Here is a 12947-nt window from a genome sequence, read left to right as displayed (position 1 = left end):
GGGGGGGGGGGGGGGATTTGCTTGAGTTTCGAGGAGATTTGGACTACGTCAGCATTGACCGTACGGTTCACACTCATCCAAAGACGTCGAAGTGCAAACCCTCAGAACGCCGAGCAGCCCAGAAGATCAGTCCTGCACAGACCGGTCGGGGTCCAACTAGCCTCATAGCCGATCGGCCAGCCGATCTCCAGACTATTTGTCCAGTCAGTCGGACTTGCAGCCTCCTTTGACTAGACTTGAGGGGAAGGCACGTGATCCGGTGGTAAGGTAGGGCCCCGCCCCGCAGGAAGTCAGCGCCATATGGAAGGTCAGAGTCAAGGCGGTCAACGCCCCAGGCTAGCGTCAGACCGGGCGACCCCATCGGCCGGTTGGACTAAGGAATGGCTGGTTCGACGTTATTACAGCTCGGTCTTGCACCAAGCTTCCGACGCTCAAAAGACTATCACCAAAGCAGCCGTCGACTGACAAGTCATGTGTCGACCGACGGGACATGTGCCAGGCGGGCATCCCGATCGGCCAAAGATCAGATCACAGCCAATGAAACGGAAACACGACTCAGCAAGCCTAGACAGTGGAAGTAGCCGAGCGGCCACCCCGCTCGACCTAGACAACAGAACTAGCCAAGCGGCCACCCGCTCGACCCACTAGCAGACAAAGGCAGGATCGACTGATATCCTCCTCGAGACCCGTGGCATAGACAGACAGCATGGTCGGCGGAAGCTTCCACTATCTTGTCAGGATATGCTCGAGCTGTTGAGGTATGGTGTCAGGTACACTTTTCTGACACATCCTATTAGGGAAAGCTTTGAGATGTGTGCATGCCTCGAGGAGAATACACGCGCACCCCAGGGAGCCCTATATAAAGGACCCCAAGCTTCAACGAAGGTATGCACATTCTACTGTAGCTACAGTTACGCTGCCACTTTCGTTTCTTTGCTTGCTTGTTATGTTCGCCGAAGATCTGACTTGAGCGTTGGAGGGCCATCACCGGGGAACCACTCCTTGGCTCGGCACTGACGCTTTGTGCTTGTAGGTTCTCATCGGAGGTCCACGCCCGGTCAACAGGAGCGCCACATCCCCAGCGTCCGTCACCTCGACCTTCGGACAGGATCAACAATATTACTGATTTTTAAAAATCAGCAACACAATATTGTCGATTTTTAGAAATTAATAACATCGTGTTGCTGATTTTTAAAAATTAGCAACATGGAAAATCATTCATACCACTTTTTACTGTATTATTGATTTTTAAAATAAGCAATACAGTGTTGTTACTAATTTTCGACTGATTTTTAAAAATCAGCAACATAATATTGCTGATTTTTCAGCAATATAATGTTGATTTTTGAAATCATCAATACAATATTGTTAATTTTTAGAAATCAACAACACAATGTTGTAAATTTTAGAAGGTGATGCTTTTCGGAAACTAGCAACAACATTGTTACCGACTTAAACTTCTAGAGATCGTAACTTTTGATTTGAGTTGAACTATATGACTCATAATATATCAAATCAAAGCTTGTTCAAAGATCTTAGATTTGATATGTTGTGCGCCCCATAGTTTACTCTAAATCAAAAGTTATCATCTCTTAAAGTTAAACTTGTAGTTGTAGCAGCTACAACTTCGTAGCTAGTTAGCTGCTACAACGTGTATGCTAAGTAAATTTTGAGATGTCATAACTTTTGACTCAGATTAACCATGGGACGCACAAAATATCTCTGACTGTTGTTAGAGTCGATTTGTGCTAGAGGGGGGATGAATAGCTCGTCACGCTTCGTTGTCTTGCTTTGATGATGATGATATACAGCGGAAATACACACAAAACACACTCACAATGCTAACGCTAGGATTTACTTGGTATCCACCTCAAGAAGAGGTGACTGTTAGTGCAGCGGAGACCGGCAAGAAGGGAGTGAATTGCCTGCGAATGAAAACTTAACCCTCCTCAAAGCTTTTCAACTCAAAACCAAAAGCAACACTTAATAAAATAAACTAAATAACAGAAAGGAAATGAAACTCGGAGTTTTAACCTGGTTACAACCAAGAGGGTTGTTAATCCAGGGCAACGAAAGGCGCAGTAAGAAAAAAACTCCTTCTGTGAAGGCAGAGAAGTCTTTTACACTTTGAGAGCACAGTGGTTGCTAAGACACTGAGAGTACAGAGTTGAATTGCGTTCACTGTTTTCGATTACCCGTAAAGCTACTCGAGACCCTCTTTATATAGGGGTTCTAGAGCTTATCGGATGACCTGATCTTTGGGATCAGGTTTTGACTCGAGAGGGATCGGTCGACTGATCCCCAGGTTCGGTCGACCGAACCTGCTGTACCTGCCAAGCTTTCAGTCCAGGTGCAGTCTCTGTTGATCGAGCTCAGGTTTGGTCGACCGATCCTTTTGTTCGGTCGATCGATCGGCCAACGGTCTTCCTCTGCGCTGGCCCGATGAAAGCGCTCGACTCAGTCACTGGATAATCTTGGGTTCGGTCAACCGATCAAGAGGTTCGGTCGACCGATCAGTCCTCCAACGGCTGGCTTGCTGACGTGGCTTCTGACGTGTCACCAGCGGTTGGTCTTCTGAGTATTAGTGTTCGGTCGACCGATCAATAGGTTCGGTCGACCGATCAATAGGTTCGGTCGACCGAACCGTTGACAAGTCAACTCCAGTTGACTTGCTCTGGTTCGGCTCCTTGGGTGATTGCGGCCCACCGGAATAGGGCTCACCCGAACTCAATTCCCGGCCTTCTCCTCGAGCAGGCTTCCTCCCCGGCTTTACGTCCCTCGAACGCCGCGTACATTCTTCTCGCCCACCGGGTGTACTCTTCCGCAGCTCTCCCGTCCTTCGGATGCACCGAGCCCATCGGCTCCCTTCCCGTGTCGTCCTTCTTGTTGGTGCAATTTCCAATAGGTCAAGGTTGACCTAGTTGACCAAGAGTAAACCTTGGTCATGGTTTCGATGTTTGACAATACAGAAAGACGTGTAGACTGGACAATGCAGGTGCAGTTGTCTATGCGGAGAGATACTGATCAGGTTGAATGAAGAAGAGTCAAGTAGGTCAAGGGAGTGATCGGATACTTGACTGGGAAGTCCTAACTGGGATGTTAGGCAATTCAGAAAGTCCTGGTGAGTGAAGCCAAGCAGTCAGGAAATCCTAGTGAGTGAAGCCAGGTGAAAATCCTAGTGAGTGAAGCTAGGTGAAAGTGGAAGTCCTGGTGAGTGAAGCCAGGCAGAGGGAAAGTCCTGGTGAGTGAAGCCAGGTAGTTTGGAAATCCTAGTGAGTGAAGCTAGGTGAAAGTGAAAGTCCTGGTGAGTGAAGCCAGGCAGTTGGAGAAAGTCCTGGTGAGTGAAGCCAAGCAGTGGGAAAGTCCTGGTGAGTGAAACCAGGCAGTTGGGAAAGTCCTGGTGAGTGAAGCCGGGCAAGGAAAAATCCAGATGGACCAAGGGTGATCGGACATCTGGTGTTGAGAAGGTCAAGTAGGTCAAGGGAGTGACCGGGTACTTGACACGAAGAGAAAAGTCCAAGTGGGTCAAAGGGATTGACCGGACACTTGGTGGGGAGTCTTAGCAGGTCAAGGGAGTGACCGGATGCTAAGCATGATGTACCAATAGGTTAAGGTTGACCGGATATTGGTTTGGACTTGGTTTGGGCAAAAACCAAGATCTGGATCGATGCAGTGACCGATCGGTGATCTTGTGGTTTCTTGATCGGTGCAGACCGATCGAAGCGATCGATGCCTCTGTGAGCTTCGATCGGTGCGGGGACCGATCGGCATGCTGATCGGTCCGGGACCGATCGAGCACCTGCAAAGTTGCGCAAACTTTACGTAGTGTCTGATCGATGCGGGGACCGATCGGCATAGTCTGTCGGTCCCAAGACCGATCAGAGGAGGTCTGGACCGATCAGGAGAGTGCCTGATCGGTCCAGGTCCTAGCCGTTGCGACACAACGGCTAGTTTATGTGTCTTCTTCTTCGCAGGATATATACGGAGGTCGAGGGTCTCTACTGCAGTTTTTCTTCTCCTGGTTCTTGATCCTGCGATCTGAGCTTTGTTGAGCTCCCCATTGCTGAAGCTTCGTGTGAGCTTCCGTCGGCTGGTTGTCTAGCTGCTGTGCTTGAATCCGTGAAGTTGTCGCTTCATCAACGGACTTCAGTCGACAACGAGAAGGCAAGAAAACTTGGTAGTGTTTGTACATTCATATTCTTCTTATTTGCTTTCTCTATTGTTGTACTCCTTATTGCTGTTGCAAAGAGATTGTGGCGAGGTTTCTCCACCCATAAGGAGTTTATATTAGCCGATTTTCCGGGGACTCATCCACCGACGGATTGATAGGCTTCGTCCACCTTACGGACACGCCGAGGAGTAGGAGTATCATCTCCGAACCTCGTTACATCGACGCGTATTGAGGTTTGATTTCTTGTCTTCGTTTCTTGTTTTTATTTCCGCTGCGCTAACCCTAGTTTGTAGAAAGAAACGAAATGATTTGGGGTCGGCTATTCACACCCCCCTCTCTAGCCGCGATCATCGATCCTAACACTTCTCGCCAGCTGCGTCTTCCGCTCGACTTCCTGTGCTCCTAAGTTCCTGCACACTCAGACACAGGGATCAGACAAAACGCAGGACCTAACCAACTTGATTGATCACATCAAAACTACCACGGGGTTCAACAATCTCTCCCTTTTTGATGTGCATCAACCAAGTTCAAGTTAGGGGTTAAACCAAACAAATAGTAATTTGAAGAAAATTACTAAACTAACAATTCAGGCATAAATTTGCAATTTTGAACTAAATTACAACATTAAAATAAAAAAAAATGTTTAAATTCCCCCCAACTGAACTTATCTTTTATTCTCCCCCTTTGATCACAGCAAAAATGGGGACAAAAAGATTTTCAACGATAAACATTTTCTAAGTGTCAAAATGTATTTCAAAATGCAACTAAAAAATTTTCTAAGTTAAAAATAAATTCTAAACAAATTTCTAAGTAAATTTCTAAGTAAATGCAACACTATTTCTAAGCACTATTCAATTTTATTTTCAATGCTTTTATCAAAACATTAATTAAACAGTTCATTTCTAAATTTGGCTTCCAGGTAGTGGCAAGGCACTAGGCCTTCTGGGTTATTGGAGCAACAACCACTTTCTAGTCAAAGCCGCATTAGGAAAATCAATGTTTAATTTTCTCTTTTGAAGCCTTTAATTTTAAAGGATTAATTAAGTACGGATTTTGGAACCCAATAGAGGTTCCTTCCTACTGGGATAGTCAGATAATTAGGGGGTATATAGTTTCTTGGTATTTTTCTAAGTTAACCCTGATGGTTTCTAATGTACCAATTTAATTTTCCATAAATCCTAATTTTTAAATTTGGAAATTTCTTTAAGCATGCATCACTTTTCAATTTTTCAATTTCATTTTTTAATTTTGTATTTTCTAATTGCAAAATCTCATTTTCCAAATTTAAATTTTCCAAACTTATTTTTAAATTGGCAATTTCTTTTTCTGATTTGAATAGATCTTTAGACAAAGCTTTAATAAACTCAAAAGACTGTTTAGGGTTTAGGGCACATACCTTACTTACCTGTTTGTCGGTAGCTCCCCATTCATCGCAGCTTTCTTCTTCTGTCTCTCCCCCTTGATCAATGCTCATCTCTGAGTCTGAGTTATCTTCAAAGAGGTGGTTGGCCACCAATGCTAGTCCCGAGAATTCTTCGATTTCTGACTCGGAGGATGAAGAGTCGTCCCATGTCGCCTTCAAATTTTTGTGCTTGGAGGAATTTGGTTTCTTGTAATTGGTCTTTGTCTTTTCCTTTTGTTTGCACTTCAATTTTGGGCAGTCCTCCTTGATGTGCCCTTCTTCGTTACAATTATAGCAACGGACTGTCCTTCTCTTTTGACGATGTTTACTTGACTGCGATCTAAATTGGTTAGATTTGAAAAACTTGTTAAATCGTTTTACCATTAACGCAGCTTCGTTTTCGTCAATCGTCGCTTCAGAGTCGGGATCATCCTTTTCAGCTCGTAGGGCAATATTGAGGTTCGACTTTTCTACTTGATTTTCTGTAATTCGAGATTCGTGAAGTTCGAAAGTTGAAAACAAATTTTCTAAACTACTTACCTCAAGATCCTTAGAGATGTAGTACGTATCTACTAAGGATGCCCATTCTGGAGTCCTCGAGAAGGCCTTGAGCGCGTATCGGATGGAATCCCGGTTCGTTACTTCTTCTCCAAGGTTGGTTAGTTGCGTGATCAGTTCTTTAATCCTTGCTTAGAGCTGCGCTACCTTCTCACCTTGGTTCATCCGGAGGTTCGTCAACTGGTTTCGGAGGATGTCGCGCCTAGCTAGTTTCGCTTTGGATGTACCCTCATGAAGCTCCAGGAATTTCTCCCATAGATCTTTCTGTTGGTGCAACCTTAGGTCAAGGTTGACCTGGTTGACTTGACTCGAGTTGACCTGACTCGAGTTGTATTTTGATGTTTGACGAGAATAGAAAAGTTCTATTTTGATGTTTGACGAGAATAGAAAAGTTGTATTCTGATGTTTGACAGAATACAAACTTAGGAGATTGTGGGTGCAATCTTTGGTCAAGGTTGACCTGGTTGACACGAGGTGAGTCGACCTGATTCGGGAAATCCTGGTAAGTGAAGCCAAGGGAAAGTCCTGGTGAGTGAAGCCAGGCAAGGGAAAGTCCTGGTGAGTGAAGCCAGTCAGTTGGAAAGTCCTGGTGAGTGAAGCCAGACAAGGGAAATCCAGATAGGTCAAGGTTGACCAGACATCTGGTGAAAAGTCCAAGTATGGAGACTTGGCACGAGAAAAGTCCAAGTATGGAGACTTGGCACGAGAAAAGTCCAAGTATGGAGACTTGGCACGGAAAAGTCCAAGTATGGAGACTTGGCACGGGAAAAGTCCAAGTATGGAGACTTGGCACGGAAAAGTCCAAGCAGGGTGCTTGGCACGAGAAAAGTCCAAGTATGGAGACTTGGCACGGAAAAGTCCAAGCAGGGAGCTTGGCACGGGAAAAGTCCAAGTATGGAAACTTGGCATGGGAAGTCGGAGAGGGCTTGGTAGCTCGTTCTCCGGACTAAGTCGGAGAGGGCTCGGTAGCTCGTTCTCCGGACTAGGTCAGAGAGGGCTCGGGAGCTCGTTCTCTGGACCGGATGAAGTCGGAGAGGGCTCGGTAGCTCGTTCTCCGGACTAGGTCAAAGAGGGCTCGGTAGCTCGTTCTCTGGACCGGATGGAGTCGGAGAGGGCTCGGTAGCTTGTTCTCCGGACTAGGTCAGAGAGGGCTCGGTAGCTCGTTCTCTGGATCGGATGGAGTCGGAGAGGGCTCGGTAGCTCGTTCTCTGGACCGGACGAAGTCGGAGAGGGCTCGGTAGCTCGTTCTCCGGACTAGGTAGGGTTTAGGGCTGGGAGCTCTAAACCTGGATCGGTCTGGTGACCGATCCAGTGATACGCTAGTTGATTGATCGGTCTGGTGACCGATCAGTAACCAAATAGTGTGTTTCTGTGAATTACCTGATCAGTCTGGTGACCGATCAGAAGCGAAGAAGATCGGGAGAAGAAAGAGGGGGGATCGGTCTGTGGACCGATCCACCTGAGTCCTGATCGGTCCACAGACCGATCAGAGACGAGGCCAACTCTCACAGAGAGTTGGCTGATCGGTCTGGGGACCGATCAGCCTAAGGCCTGATCGGTCCCAAGACCGATCAGCCTAAGGCCTGATCGGTCCCAAGACCGATCAGAACACTCCTGGACCGATCAGGAGTGTGCCTGATCGGTCCAGGCCTAGCCGTTGCGACACAACGGCTATCTCTGCTTCGTCTATTTTCGTCTGTTCTTCTTCGCAGGTTGCAGGGAGATACCAGATGATATAAGGCCTCTACAGTGAAGAACGAAAGACAACACTGAAAGAGTTGCTTCTGCTAATTCTTCTTCTTCCTCTTGAGCTTTGTTGAGCTCTCGGTTTGCTGAAGCTTTGTGTGAGCTTCGTGCTGGTTTTCTAGCTGCTGGAGCCGTGAAGCTGCTGCTTCATCAACGGACTCCGACGAGAAGGCAAGCAAGTGTGTTTACAATTTCTATTGTTCTTGTTTGTTTCCTCTATTGTTGTACTCCTCTGTTTTGCTGTTGCAAAGACTTTGTGGTGAGGTTTCTCCACCCAGAAGGAGTTCATATTAGCCGGTTATCCGGGGTTTCATCCACCGACAGATTGATAGGCTTCGTCCACCTTACGAACACGCCGAGGAGTAGGAGTATCATCTCCGAACCTCGTTACATCGCTACGTCTAAGGTTTGATCTTCTCGTTCTCGTTTCTATTATTTTATTTCCGCTGCGCTAACCTAATTCGTAGGAAGAAACGATAAATTAGGGTTGGCTATTCACACCCCCCCTCTCTAACCGCATCCAAAGGTCCTAACACTTTCGCGGAGTCGTAACTTCCGATCCGGCTTACCTCCTGAGGTGGCAGAACACTGAGGAGGTGGAATTCCGCTTTTCCGTTGGCAACAAAGTCGGCTTGCTCCTTCTTGCTCCACGTGTTTTCTTCTTTGTCTTTAGGAGCTGCAAAGCCATATTCATAGTAATTAAAATATCAAAATATGTTTTAAAGAATACCTCCATTTTTCGCTTCCATGTAGCGAAATCTCCGTCGAACTTCGGAGGATGGATGTTCGCGCCGGCCATTGTTCTGATCTTTGTGCTTCAGATGACGGTTAGTCCCTTTGAGGCTGTTGGGCTCTGATACCACTTGTTAGTGCAGCGGAGACCAGCAAGAGGGGGGTGAATTGCCTGCGAATGAAAACTTAACCCTCCTCAAAGCTTTTCAACTCAAAACTAAAAGCAACACTTAATAAAATAAACTAAATAACAGAAAGGAAATGAAACTCGGAGTTTTAACCTGGTTACAACCAAGAGGGTTGTTAATCCAGGGCAACGAAAGGCACAGTAAGAAAAAAACTCCTTCTGTGAAGGCAGAGAAGTCTTTTACACTTTGAGAGCACAGTGGTTGCTAAGACACTGAGAGTACAGAGTTGAATTGCGTTCACTGTTTTCGATTACTCGTAAAGCTGCTCGAGACCCTCTTTATATAGGGGTTCTAGAGCTTATCGGATGACCTGATCTTCGGGATCAGGTTTTGACTCGAGAGGGATCGGTCGACCGAACCTGCTGTACCTGCCAAGCTTTCCGTCCAGGTGCAGTCTCTATTGATCGAGCTCAGGTTCGGTAAACCGATCCTTTTGTTCGGTTGACCGATCGGCCAACGGTCTTCCTCTGTGCTGGCCCGATGAAAGCGCTCGACTCAGTTTCTGGATAATCTTGGGTTCGGTCGACCGATCAAGAGGTTCGGTCGATCGATCAGTCCTCCAACGACTGGCTTGCTGACGTGGCTTCTGACGTGTCACCAGCGGTTGGTCTTCTGAGTATTAGTGTTCGGTTGACCGATCAATAGGTTCGGTCGACCGAACCGTTGACAAGTCAACTCCAGTTGACTTGCTCCGGTTCGGCTCCTTGGGTGATTGCGGCCCACCTGAATAGGGCTCACCCGAACCCAATTGCCGGCCTTCTCCTCGAGCAGGCTTCCTCCCCGGCTTTACGTCCCTCGAACGCCGCACACGTTCTTCTCGCCCACCGGGTGTACTCTTCCGCAGCTCTCCCGTCCTTCAGGCGCACCGAGCCCGTCGGCTCCCTTCCCATGCCGTCCTTCTCGCCAGCTGCGTCTTCCGCTCGACTTCCTGTGCTCCTAAGTTCTTGCACACTCAGACACAGGGATCAGACAAAACGCAGGACCTAACCAACTTGGTTGATCACATCAAAACTACCTCGGGGTTCAACAGTGACTAATCCAAGGATCCGACCCTCACTCACTCATCCACTATGAAAACACCCCTTTACGATAACTACCGAAGGTGAAAAAACCTTATACAAACTCTCAATACAAGAAGAAATACAAACAAGCTTATACAATAAAAAATCTTACAAGATTTACACAAATGGGGAAACCCTAGCTTGCTTCTACTTCTTGTATGGAACGCCTCTTGACGTTGGAAGTGTAGCAACACCTTGCTCCAAGAAAGCTTCAAGAACTGGCATGAATCCGTGAGAGAGATCACAAGAAGTGGAGAGGAAGAACTGCGGAGGAAGACGCTTGCCAACGACTTTATCCTACGCAACGATCGTCTCCCAATCGATTGGTCGATCGATTGGGGAGGCTGAATTGATCGGCTGATCGATTCAACCTTCTTTTGTGCTCTCTGGAAAATGGCATAAATCGATCGCCCGATCAATTTAGCTCTCTCATGTCACACACGATTTCCAGTCCCCAATCAATTGGTGGTGCCCAATCGATCGACTGATCGATTGGGGACCGTTCTATGCTCATGACATTTCTTCCCATTCGATTAGCTGATTGATTGGGATGTTATTTATCGCAGTATTGTGCCTAATCGATCAGTTGATCGATTGGGCTCGGTCCAATTTGATCACTTGATAAAATTGACCAACCCTAGCTTGCCTGAGTCAAGTCTAAGGTTCCCCAAACCCAACATCTGGTCAATAATGACCTGTTGGGAATCCTCGTGCCTAGCATCTGATCAACCTTAACATATTGGGACTTCTTCGCCAAATGTTCGGTCAATCTTTTGACCCACTTGGACTTTTCCCTTCGTGCCAAGTGTCCGGTCAACCTTGACCCACTTGGACTTACCGTCTCGTGCCAAGTGTTCAGTCCTCCATGACCCATTTGGACTTCTACCAGATGTTCGATCACCCTTGATCCATCTGGATTTCCTCATGCCAAGTACCTGGTCAATCCTTTGACCTCTACTTGGGCTTCCCAATATCAGGTGTCCGGTTAACCTTGACCCACCTGGATTTTCACGTGCCTGGCTTCACTCACCAGGTATTTTCCATCTGCCTAGCTTCACTCACTAGGACTTTCCTTCTGTCTAACTTCACTCACTAGGGCTTCTTCACTCACCAGGACTTTCACCTAGCTTCACTCACTAGGATTTTCACCTGGCTTCACTCACCAAGATTTTCCCACTGTCCGGCTTCACTCATCGGGGCTTTCACCTGCCTAGCTTCACTCACTAGGTCTTTCACCTGGCTTCACTCACCAGGATTTTCCAACTGCCTAGCTTCACTCACTAGGTCTTTCACCTGATTTCACTCACCAAGATTTTCCTTTGCTTAACATCCAGTTAGGACTTTCCCAGTCAAGTATCCGATCATCCTTGACCTACTTGACTCTTCTTCACATCAAACTGGTCAGTCCTTGACCAAAGGGGAATTGTATAAACAATCTCCCCAATCGGACGATTGCATCTGAAATCTCCATGTATTGTCAAACATCAAAACTCAAACATCAAGACTCAAGCTTGAGTCAACCAGGTCAACCTGACCCAGGAGATATTGCCCCAATAATCTTCCCCTTTTTGATATTTGATAATACCTTTAAGTTAGGCTAATCTCATAGCCTCAACTTATTCTTCATGCCAATGCCCTTTGGATAATGAAAGCATAATTTAGACCCTACATTCTCCCCCAAACATTCCTTGAGGGACAAAGGCCTAACTTAAACCCTACATTTCTCCCCCTATTGGCACATATAAAAAACTCTCCCACTGAAGAGTTACTCAACGTTGTTCACAACCTCACATGTTGTTCACAACACTACAATGAAGGTCTCATACCCTTCACTATATCCAATGCTCACCCCTGAGCATTAAACCAACTTCACATTCACAATGAAGGTCTCATACCCTTCATTATAGCCAATGCTCATCCTTGAGCATACTCCTTTTCTACAATGGAGATATCCAATCTTCCATTATTCCCCAATGCTCAACCTTGAGCATTTTTTTCAAACAAAGGATTTACCACCTTCGATGGTTTCAGAAAAATATTTTCATGTTTTTAAAGAGTAGCTCCTCCTAAAAACATGCTTCAAACTTCTGTCATTGCACCAACAATGACTTGGAATCCCTAAACCTTTAGGAAACTCAAAAATTTGAAGCTTTAAGGTTCAAAGATTCAATATTGAAACTAACCTCATCCTAAACTTCAATCTAGTGTTCCTTAACCATTTCTCCTTGTTTTCATCATGAAAACTATCCCTAAATGCATACAAATGTGTTTCAAGGGGTTAGGAATGGTTAAAAGGGCTAAAAATAGCTTAAAGTGCTGAAATCAGACTTTTCCAGCCAAAATTATCCTTTTCAATCGATTGGGTTGGGGCTTAATCGATCCACTAATCGATTCAGTAACCTTCTGCTTGTAGAAAACCTGCTTGAATCGATCGACTGATTGATTCAGCTGGGGTTGAATCGATCGGCTAATCAATTCAACGAGCTTCTGCTCGCGATATTTCCTTTCTCAATCGATCGCCCGATCGATTGAGACACTCCAATCGATCGGGTGATCGATTGAAGCTCTGATTTTTTGAAATTCAATTTTAGCAAAATTCAGAAATGCCCTAAAAATTTTATAAAATTCTAAAAATCATGAAAATTGTTGTAGACATTATTTAAGGTATATACTATTAAGGAAAAATAATTTTCTAAGAAAATACTTCCTATTTTCGAAGATTTGCACAAACTTGGAAACTTGCAAAAACTTCAATGTTTCTTTCAAGTTTGTGTTTAACTTTTTAATGATGATTACTATCAAAAGATAGCCTTCACCAAGGTTTTCAAAAGTATATTTAAAATATTTTTCAAAACCAATTTCTAACCATGTTCTTTGGGTTCAATGCACATGATTTGTATATTAGCTTTCCCAATGATTGGAGTACACATAACTATGTGTTTTGATGAAATCAAAACTCAACTAGATGCACTAAATCAACACCTTGAGTCTTGTTCATCACCTTAACATCTCACTTATATTTAATGTGTAATAAAACATATACAAGTCACTTTATAGTATTTGTGAGATGTAGATTTTAGTTTTGCTCT

The sequence above is a fragment of the Zingiber officinale genome, chromosome 3B (genome assembly GCF_018446385.1).
Source record: "Zingiber officinale cultivar Zhangliang chromosome 3B, Zo_v1.1, whole genome shotgun sequence".
Taxonomy (NCBI): domain Eukaryota; kingdom Viridiplantae; phylum Streptophyta; class Magnoliopsida; order Zingiberales; family Zingiberaceae; genus Zingiber; species Zingiber officinale.
This window is presented reverse-complemented; position numbering follows the sequence as displayed.